Below are 10105 nucleotides of genomic sequence, written 5' to 3' on the forward strand. Positions count from 1 at the left end.
CAGCTTAGGTTAAGCACACAAATTAGAGAAATACCATTTCCCACTTATTTTCCATGTGATATATCACTTACTTCTTTTTAATCCCACTCACATGCTCAACGCATAACTTTAAGAACCACGCTTTAATAAAAGGTTTAGCTTGATCTCGAAATAGAGCCTTAACGCTAATTGGTTGTAATTATAAATGAAACACATAAATGGGAAATAAAACCCGGCTAGGGTACAAAAAGCCGATACACAAATTTAAGTGAATTTCACACCAGAAATAATACACAATGCCACACTTATTCAATTTATTCAATAAAATAGAAATTATAGAGTCTTGGCCCTCTCAGCTCGATTACAACAATTTGTCTGACCTTTTTTTCACTCGCAAACCCTATCTCTCTCTCAACCTCTCGCTTCCCCACTCTTCTATTCCATCCATTCTCTATCATTACATTATTTTTCCTTTCTTTTATGGATCAAATCCTATCCTAACAACATTGACAACTCAATCTCTATTTTTATCAACTCAACTATTAAATCCCTATTCTCGAGCTCTAATACACACCTATCCTAACAACTTATCTCCTATTCTAAAAATAACACAATGGTTTAATTATTACAATAATTGAAATAATGATCAATTCGAGAGATCCAACCCTCTCTACTAGAATTGATTTTGACCACTCAGGTCAATGAAATTCATCTCATGTTAGCCACAACATGTGAATATACAATCACTTTTCTGGCTAAGTCAGGATGCTCCTGCATTAGTGATAAGGCATCAATGCTTCTTAGCAAATCTCAGATAAGTATGAGACCCCTATAGTTAGATCTGTTGTTATAACCTGTAGGATGCATATTTGTGACTTGTTTGAATAAATTTCTATTAGGGCTAGTAGGGGTCTAGTCAAGTCCTTGATAAACTTTATTATCAAAATCATTGCTTGCATGTCCTTTATGAACTGGAACTTTCATAAGTTTCTGGGCAGCGACTGGATCCTATCCCTGGAAAATAGACTTAAATCTCATAGTCATTGGTATAGAACTAGCACAAAAAGGCTACAGTCGCACTTAGGTAGGCTCATGGGAGCGACTAGGGCTCTAACTCACTTATATGGCTTTGCAAGGGAGTGATTGGGGCTCTAGATCAATAAAAATGTTGAGTTCCCTCAGATGTTGGTCACCTGGAAGGGTGGGTTGGATCCTAAACGTTCCATATCAGTTGTAGAGGGTCAATTTGGTTTAGTTATGTCGTTTCAACTTCCTTAACTATACATGTGGAGTCGAATCACATCATAGTATCCTCTCGTCACATGTTTACCCAAGTGGATCATCTAGCTTGGGTAAATGTGGGAGGAGGGTGTTATAGGGTGGTAGCAGAGCATGGTTCCATTCTCCTTGGGTGATGTCTTTTTTTTGTTCTCCTTGGAATGTGTTGTCATATGTATATGTCAGTTGCATATGTGTTCTTTATGTTTGATGACTATGTGCTTGTTGTGTATGCATGTCAGTTGTATATGCATTTTTTATGCATGCATTTTCATGGTTAAGGTTGTTTTCCATGAGGTCATTGTATGCATTTTAGGTCATCATGATGTCGCTGGTATGTTATGATGTTGATGTGTTGGTTGAGATAGAGAAATAGATGTAGATCATCAAAGTGAAGTTGCAGCACTAGACTTTAGGGTAAGAACAAATCGTCATACAGGTTTGTATGGTGGGCGTGTATGTATGTTGGCTAATGGTTTTTATAAGAATTAGTGTTATGTGTATTCCTTTCATTCTATTGATGTTATGGTTACATACATGATAGATGCTAGTTAATTAGTGCGACCATATGTACATGCATGGTATTAACTTGATGACCATGTTATATGTTGTTGATGATTATGTTATATGATTAACTTGTTGTTTTTATATGTTAGTTAACTTGATTATTAGGGTTATTTCATTTAAGATCTTCATGTTATACGTATCGTGCTAATTTGGGTTGGCATATGTAGATGGTTAGGGTTATGAGATTCAAGTATGAGTCGACCTATTTGCGATATTGTGTTGTACTAATCTAGATTGACTATGCATATGTGATTGTTATGCCTGAATGACAATTGTTTATGAGTTTATGATGTGAACATGTTAGCTAGTTATTGTTATGGATATCATGAACTTATTTATGTTTAAGTTGATATGTTGTGAATTTATATCATGCTAATGTAGATTGATTGTGTAGAAAATATAGCTTCCCCTAAGATACATTAAGGTATGAGTTTGCTTATGTCTTGGTGCTAAATGTTTGATTATGCCATTTATCTGGTGTTTGAGTGTTTGGTGTTTATTATGTTGTTTATCTGTTGTTTGAATGTTTGATTAATTGCATGATATGAGTATGTGTCTATAAGTTTGCATGAAGTAATGATCTTGTTTTAAGATGGTTGAGCTGAGAGGCTCATTCTACAACCCAGTATGATGTGTAACTTTGTTTGTCTGTCATTAAAGTTGAAATTTTGCTCATGTCGGCCAAAATAAAAAATTTAAAAATATATAATAATAAAATAAAAATTTAATAACTATACAAAACATTTAAATAATGCTAGCTCATAAAAAATTCTACACATGAAGAAATCGGATCCCTCTTGGCTCATGTTAGATTTGTATTTAAGATGGATATATGTTGGTTATACTATAACATATGTGTTGAGACAACTAATACGTACTTAATTGTAAGTAGGTGATAGTTGTAGAATTATGTATTATTATTGATGGATGTGAGTTTATTTTTGATTACGATAAGGTTGTTAGACTTGGTAAAAGTTGATTTCAAATTGACAGATATGTTCTCTTGATCTCCGAAACATGTGGTTGACATGTGTATTCAATTACAAGTCGGCGTGTTTGGCATAATAAGGTAAGATAACTGGTATATTGTTATATTTATTTATGCACTGATGGTTATGTGTTTATGGCAGTATGATATAGGGGATTGCATGGCAAGAGGCTTCCATGAAACCTTGAAGAAGGCTTAGGTTGAGCTTTCCTTGGGAACCATGGGATTGAGTCATGGTGTTTTTTTCTAGGCTTGTGCTTTTGGTCTTTTTTCAATTTTTGTGCTTGATTTGTGGCTATATTTATGTCTGGTGCAAGGCCTTGCCACTTTGTTTGTAGTGTAATATTGCTATTGGTTTTCTTCTAGTTTGTTTCTTGTTTTTTCATTTTATGTTTTGAGGGTCTTGGGAATTGGTTGGGAAGGAGGAAGTTAATGGAGCTCGGGAAGAGCCGAATGAAACCCAATAGGTGATGTAAGACCTGGATGAAACTTTGTGCATGTATAAGGCTAGTTGAAGGCAAGAATGTGGTATTCGGTTGGGTTAGTTGGGTCCATTAGGTGAATGGCCAATGGCAAGACAATGAGAAGAAAAGTAACAAGAAAAGTAGAGCAAATGGATTTGAGGCATCAGATGCCTTGGTTATGTTGGGAACTATTGTTCTCAATATTATTCTAGTTGTGCAGGGATAAAGGAAGTTCTCTTTACCTAGACCTTATGATATCTGGTAATTGTGTTGATGTTTATATATGCATATATGTATGCATGTATGTATGTCATTGACTGACAAGGTCATTAGGATTGTTTTGTGCTAGTGTTCACTTGTGTGTGTGTGCGTGTGTCTATATATATATATATATATATATATATATATATATATATATATATATGCAGTTGTTTGATAGGGTCGTTAAGGATCATTCTTGTGGAGGAATGATTTCCAGGGAAAATTTTAAGAACCACCCTAAATTTATTTCTGTAATAAATGGGTGAATCCCCATGATACATAGAAAAAATGGAAGGCGATTTTATCAATAATATAATATGTATATATAATTTTTTTGGCGAATCTCTCACTGGATTATATTATCTTGTAAAGTCATGGAGAATATATCACTGTATTATAAAATTTTGTAAGATCTTGACAAATATTTCACTGAATAATAAAAAGTGAAGTCTTGGCGAATGTTTTGTTAAAGTATGAAACCATATATGATAATAGGGAAACATATTCATTAAATTGTAATATACTAACATACATATTTGGAAAAAGAAACATAATTTTCTCTTCCTACAAACAATGTTGCAAGTTTCAGTGGCCATGTTTGTCAAGGTTCTCACTGTACACTCTCTCATATCCTTCTATTAGTTTTGATAATATTCCACAACAAAGTTCTTGTAAGTGTTGATCTTGACCACCAGTTCTATCAAGGTAGGAGAGATTAATCTTTTCTCTACCACTTTTGTCAAGCTATCAAATTTCTTTCTTATTCCATAGAGTCCAACTACGAGATAAAAACAAAACAAAACAAAAACAAAACAAAACGTATTTTGTACGACTTTTGTCAAGCTATCAAATTTCTTTCTTATTCCATAGACTCCAACTGCAAGATAAAAAAACACATTTTGTTTACCCCAACACGCCAACAAGTAGCAAGCCCCAACTATATAATATAAGAAAGTAGTAGGTATCCAAAAGGCCTGAAGGGGATCTAATGGAAAGAAGTGACTGTATTAATATATACATATAGATTTATTATTATTTTAATTGGAAATCTTCAATTAAATAATAAAATTTAATTACGTCTCTCCCAATCTAAATTGCTTATTAGCATAATTCACTACCTTCACACGTCTTGCATTTTTTAACAATGTTGTAACATGTGGATTAATTTCCTTTTGGGTGCACAATCTCCGCCTTTTAGGACAATATGGTGCACTAGCCCAACCCCTACAGATCATTACGAATAATTAAGAATAACATAGAAGATGAAAGGTTGTACGGAGTAGCATATTTTTCAAACAACTAATCCAATATCAGTACCTTAACTTTTTCATGAAGATATCATATTGAGAATGTTTGAAAAATGGTGGGAAATCTGGGCACTCACTATCTCTCTTCTGCGAGGGTGATGCAAAAAGAGTGATAAGATTTCACTGTTTTGATTTTTTTTTTGTTAAATCAGAAAAACCAATATTAATGGAGATATTGGTATTTTTTACCAAATTTTGTGAAGTGACTAAATGTAGCTTTAACCATTCACATTAAGATGTTTTTTATAATATAATTTCCTAAGTCTATTTAATATCTTCATTATTATTAAAACCAACCTATATCCATCTTAACTCCACTTCTACCACTTTTGGAGGAATGAAATCTATTTATCCCTTTGAGCACTTGGTAGACCCCGAATTAAGATGGATCTAAGCTGATAGAATTTCCCCTTTAAATAGTCTATGCTCACATGAATACCATGATATTACCATGAGTTATCATAAACCTGGAGCTTAAAAACTAATATTAGTAATTTATAAAAATTAATAATTGATTTTTATTTTATTTTTTTATTTTAACCAAATTAAAATGTTTAGGTGGCGTTAAGTTACAAGATCCATTTTTACCCTTGATCTACCAAGCTTGAGGATCAAATATTTTTTCACTCTATGCTAGTTTGCATATCACGATATCTAATCCCTCCCAGGGCTTACTAGATCCAGAGTAAAGATGGATCTATGCTCGTTTAATTCCCCCTTTAAATAGCCTACATTCCACGTGAATACCATGGGTCAATACCATGTGCCATCTCTTTTTTATTAATACTAATATTAGGGTTAATAATGGGTTAATAATGCTTTTTTCGCATGGCATTAATAATAATTTGGCCCATGGTATTTGGCCCATAGTATTTGGCCCATAGGCTTCACCTAAATATAATACATTTTTTGAGTGTTCTTCAATATAATGTGATTTCTGGAGTAAATATAAAAAAATATTTTATTTATTTACCATACCTTTCGTTTATTTATATTTTTATTAATTTACCATACCTCTTTTATAAATATGGTATTTGGCCCATAAGATTCACTTAAATAAAACCTCTTTTTTGAGCCTTCTTAAATAGAAAGAGGGTTATGGAATAAATATAAAAAGAGGTTTTATTTATTTACCATACCTCTAGTTTATTTATATTTATATTTATTTACCATACCTTTGGAGTAAGTATAAAAAGAAGTTTTATTTATTTACCATAATCCACTTTAATTATATTTTTATTTATTTACACTTAAATATAAGGTGACTTATGGAGTAAATATCAAAAAAAAGTTTTTCATTATTCTTTATATGATTATGACTAAACAGATGCAAACTTGGAATATGGCAAGAACATTATTCAATCTTTAAATAAACATGAAAATAAGAGACTTGATTTTTTAAATAAAATGAATTATTCTTTTGTGACTATTTGTTCCAAAAAACAAGGTCATTTTCTCGAAATTGACCCTAATACCATGAAATACGGGAAAATGAAAGAAAAAAAACCTTTTTTACACCGAATGTGGAGGGTGAAATAACTATCATAAATACCTATTCTTGAAAATTAGGGCGAATGGAAGGTTGTAACTCCTAATTTCAAGGGCTAAAATTACTTTTTTTACTCTCTCCCTTAAAGTAAGGTGGGCTAACCTCCATACCTAAACTTTTTATAAAATAAATTTGAGCAGATTTGTAACAATGTACTGTGATACAAAATATTCACCCAATAAAAACATAAAACCCCTTAATTCCGCCCAAGGGCAAAAATTCGCCCCTAAAATTTTCCATGATGATTTCTTATGCAAGTGAATGGCATGAAGAGGTTCTTGGTCTTATGAGGAATTAAGTGGGAAGAGTAGCCCTGATAGATGTATGAGGTCAATATCATGTGGATATGAACTTATATTATATGCTTTTACTATGCCTATGTTTATGCTATGGCAGGTAATTTTGAGGGGTACATCAGCGGAATGAAAGCAGTGTGGTCTGTGACATGTTGGGGTAAGCATGGATGGTGGAAAGACACTAGAAGCAATGTTTCTTGGTAAGTCAATGTGTGGTCTATGGATGTGCAATACTACTGTTGTATATATGTTGAACATGTTTCACCTGTGATGTTGTGTGCATGCAATGTTGTGTATATAAGATATTGTGTAAATGTTGTTTATGCAATGTTGCATATAGATGATGTTATGTGCATGTTGTTTATGAAGTGTTGCATACAGATGATGTTATGTGCATGTTGTTTATGTGGTGCTATGTACATATAGTGTTGTGCGCATGTTGTTTATACAGTGTTATGTACAAATGGTGTTGTGCACATGCTGGATATGTGGTGTTGTGTACATATAGTGTTTTCCACATGTTGCATATGCGATGTTGTGTACACATGACGTGGTGTGCATGTTGTACATATTGTGCTATGTACATGTGGTGTTGTCTGTATGATTGTACATATGGTGATGTGTGCATTTGGTGTCGTGTACATGTTGTACATGGGGTGTTGTGTGCAAGTGATGCTATGTACATGCCGTGCACGTGGTGATATGTACATGTCATGCAAGTGGTGGTGTGTACATGTGGCATTGTGTACATGTCGTGCATATGGTGTTGTCTACATGTTGTGTTGTGTACACATTGTGCACGTGGTGTTGTGTACATGTGGTGTTATGTAGACGTTGTGTAGGTGGTGTTGTGTTGTATACACATTGTGCACGTGGTGTTATGTATATGTGGTGTTATGTAGATGTTGTGTAGGTGGTTTCATGTACATTTATGTGCATGTTGTTTATGCAATGCTATGTACATATACTGTTGTGCACATGTTGTTTATACAGTGTTATGTACAAACATTTTTTTTCACATGCTGGATATGTGATGTTGTGTACATATAGTGTTTTGCACATGTTTCATATGCGATGTTGTGTACATATGACGTGGTGTGCATGTTGTACATATGGTGAGCACTATGTACATGTGGTGTTTTCTGTATGATTAGACATATGGTTATGTGTGCATTTGGTGTCGTGTACATGTTATACATGAGGTATTGTGTGCAGGTGGTGCTATGTACATGTTGTGCACATGGTGGTGTGTACATGTGGAATTGTGTACATGTCGTGCATATGGTGTTGTCTACATGTGGTGTTGTGTACACATTGTGCAGGTGGTGTTGTGTACATGTGGTGCTATGTAGACGTTGTGTAGGTGGTGTCATGTACATTTGGAGTTGTATACACATTTTGTAGGTGGTGTTGTGTATAAATGGTACTGTGTATATGTTGTACATGTGGTATTATGTGCATGTTTTACATGTTATTTTGTGTATGTGTGGTACTTTGTATGTGCATTATGTAGTTATGGTATTTGTTGTGTTGTACTTTGTGTATGTATATGTATTTTGTTGTACATCGAGTGTAGGTGTATGTATTGTGTTGTGGCGTACACTAGATGTAGGTGTATGTGTTGTGTTGTACGCCAGATGTAGGTGTATGTGTTGTATGGCAGGTGTAGGTGCATGTATTGTATGGTGTTGTATGTTATGTGTTGTTGTATATGTGTGATGCACACTGTGTGTACACATGATGACTTGGTTAAGATACTAGTTTGACTTGTTGTTACAGGAAGTAAATAGGATTACAGGTATACCTTGTTGATGAGCTACCGATGAGGTATGATGTGAATTTATTTCAATTTATTTTGAATCTAATGGTAGTTATGTGCTTGGTACATGAGAGCATGAAAATTCTCAATTGGGTGGTTGAAATTGGCTACAAGCATTAGCAGCAACAACAAAAGGAATTGGAACAAGGAGCAATATGTTGGTAAAGCACTTCAGGAGCAAGGCGATTGTGGGACAGTGGTACCCAATAATGTCCATTGATTGCCATGAGCATGCTTGACTGATATGATGGTTTTGAGGTAGGGATATGCCTTGGTTTTAGTATCTTCATACATGAGGAAACCTTGCCAAGGGATGGATCGACTGGGATAGGGGATGTCGAGGAACTTGGAAGGTGAGTGATGGAATGAAAGGGGGTTATCGGATTGGTCGAGGGGCTGTGTAGCAGAGAAGGGAAGGTCGGGGATTGGATTTGTTTTGGTCATTAGCATTTCCAAATGGAATCAGATGCACATTGGGAGCATGCCCTGAAACAATGAGCCTGTAATTGTTCACTGAGAGGACAAGTAATGTTGGATTGTAGCGCTCGACCTTGGATGCAGTTTTGACTTTGGTAGTGGATTTTGGACTTCCTAGGAAGGAGGTGAATCCTGGTACTACTTTTAGGGTGGAGGTGCAAGCCTATGGATTCCCTTGTTTCAGATACAGGCATTGTATCCTTTTATTTGTTGGTTGAGAAAATGTGCATATGCATATATGTGTATATTATTGTAAAAATTATATCAAGTTGGACTTATAAATCTCCATAGATAGTATGGTTATTTTTTGGTTGAGAAAATGTCCATATGAGTAAATGGGGTTGTCATTGTAAATACCATATTGAGTTGTGTTATAGAGCTCTAGTAAATATTATGTTTTTCATGTTTTCAGTAGTGGTCATTGTAAATATTGAAACAAGCTATGTTATAAAGCTCCATGGGAATTATGTTTATCTTTTCAGAGACCTTGTTGTTTGTAGGTGCCATTGAACACCAAGGACAGTTCGCCCAAGGAGGAGGGTTCTGTAACAACCCTGGTAAAAATTCCATGTAAATAAAGTTAATAAAGGCAAAATAATGATCAAGGTCATGGGACATATATTCCAAGCTAAATGTTGGGAAAAACATCCTAGTGCGGGTGTTCATTTGGTTTGTTATGGATGAGGAAATTGGCAAAGGCAATGGAAAAGGCTTTGGAAAGGCAAAGTGGCATTTATTGACATTTTATTTATGAAAATAATGGAAATTTGGAGAAAAAGAAGGTAAAAGGTCATAGGTTGCATGTGAGGAGGAAAATGAAGGAAAATAATGGAAAATGAAGAAATTAAAGGCCTCATTGATAAAAAGGCTTCTGAGGATCAGTTGGTAGCTTTTGTCAGTGTAATATTTTGACAGTTCAGTTTTGGAGCCCTCTCTCTATTCTCTCTCTCTCTCTCTCTTGGACATTTAAATATTTCTTGGAGAACTTAAGAATTGGATCGATAAAAGAATAGAAGGAAAAGAGGAAGCAAAGATCAAGCAAGGAATAGAAAGATCAAGAAGCTACAATGAGATTACTTGTAGGTATCGCTTTGCATGTATGATTTCCTTGCTATTTTTG

The sequence above is a fragment of the Pinus tabuliformis genome, chromosome X (assembly GCF_031772625.1).
Source record: "Pinus tabuliformis cultivar Carrire ecotype Pingquan chromosome X, CPIR1, whole genome shotgun sequence".
In the NCBI taxonomy this organism is placed as follows: domain Eukaryota; kingdom Viridiplantae; phylum Streptophyta; class Pinopsida; order Pinales; family Pinaceae; genus Pinus; species Pinus tabuliformis.